We start from the raw sequence: 871 nt of genomic DNA, 5'->3' as shown, positions 1-871 counted from the left end.
CATCTGCTGCAGTCATTGCAGTAGGATATCACGAAAGAAATGCCTTCTGCTTGAAGAATATGTTTTTTAGCTTCATGCTAACCTTTATTTTTCATGGGGCTGGGTGACATTATTAGCACCCGTGCTTACTGCTGAAGTGAAGCATGTTTGTTGTAGCGTGGGTGGGAGATGGGTTACCATCAGTATGGAGGAGATCTAGAGAATGGCTTCTGTTACTTATTTCTTTTCTGTTCTTGTAGGATGTGTGATGCTGTTTAACAAAGACCTGCTTAGCAGAATCCAATTAAAATCTGAATTCCCACCCAGGCACCCTTGGGAGATCCTCCTTGCTTGCTCCAAGGGATAGTCAAAAGCAATGTAAAGGGGAAAAACTTGGTTCCCAGCCTGGTGGAGACACAGCGATGGGTGGGACCTCCCTGCTGTGTGGTGAGGTGGAAGGAGGCAAAACGTGTCCCCTACACCGTGGCACCTCGGGATGGAGCCCCAGCGGGCGTTGCCTTTTGCCCCGGGGGTGGTCAGGCTGGGCCCAGCACCGTGCCCCGAGGCAAAAGGCAGGGGCCCGCCGCCCCGCCCGCCCGAAAGGTGGAATTGAACCACTCTGTCGCTAGACAGCTACAGGTTTGAAGCCTGCACCCCAGACCACTGAGGGTCATCCGGGCAACTAGCAAAAGCCCATCATCTCTCTATATGAAGCTCAAGTAGTCCTTCGCGCTTAGGTCAGGGTGAGCGCCGCTTGGGCCGCTCCAGCGCGCCCTCCGCCTTTCCCGATAAGCCCCCCCCCGCGGCGGTAGAGAGTGCCGCGGTGGCGGGAGAAACGCTGGTGGGTTCAGCCCCGTTACCGACCCAGAAGCCCCCGGGCTTGTATGTAAAT

The 871-nt window shown here is 55.2% G+C and overlaps 1 non-coding gene across 1 annotated transcript; it reads right to left on the bottom strand.

The window, feature by feature from the left end:
• Positions 1 to 572: 572 nt before the first annotated feature.
• On the bottom strand, positions 573 to 659 carry TRNASTOP-UCA (transfer RNA opal suppressor (anticodon UCA)). Its single transcript has one exon. It is a non-coding gene; the product is annotated as a tRNA-Sec (tRNA).
• Between the last annotated feature and the right edge of the window lie 212 nt (positions 660 to 871).

This window comes from Falco peregrinus, chromosome 11 (genome assembly GCF_023634155.1).
Source record: "Falco peregrinus isolate bFalPer1 chromosome 11, bFalPer1.pri, whole genome shotgun sequence".
Classification (NCBI taxonomy): domain Eukaryota; kingdom Metazoa; phylum Chordata; class Aves; order Falconiformes; family Falconidae; genus Falco; species Falco peregrinus.
This window is presented reverse-complemented; position numbering and strand designations above follow the sequence as displayed.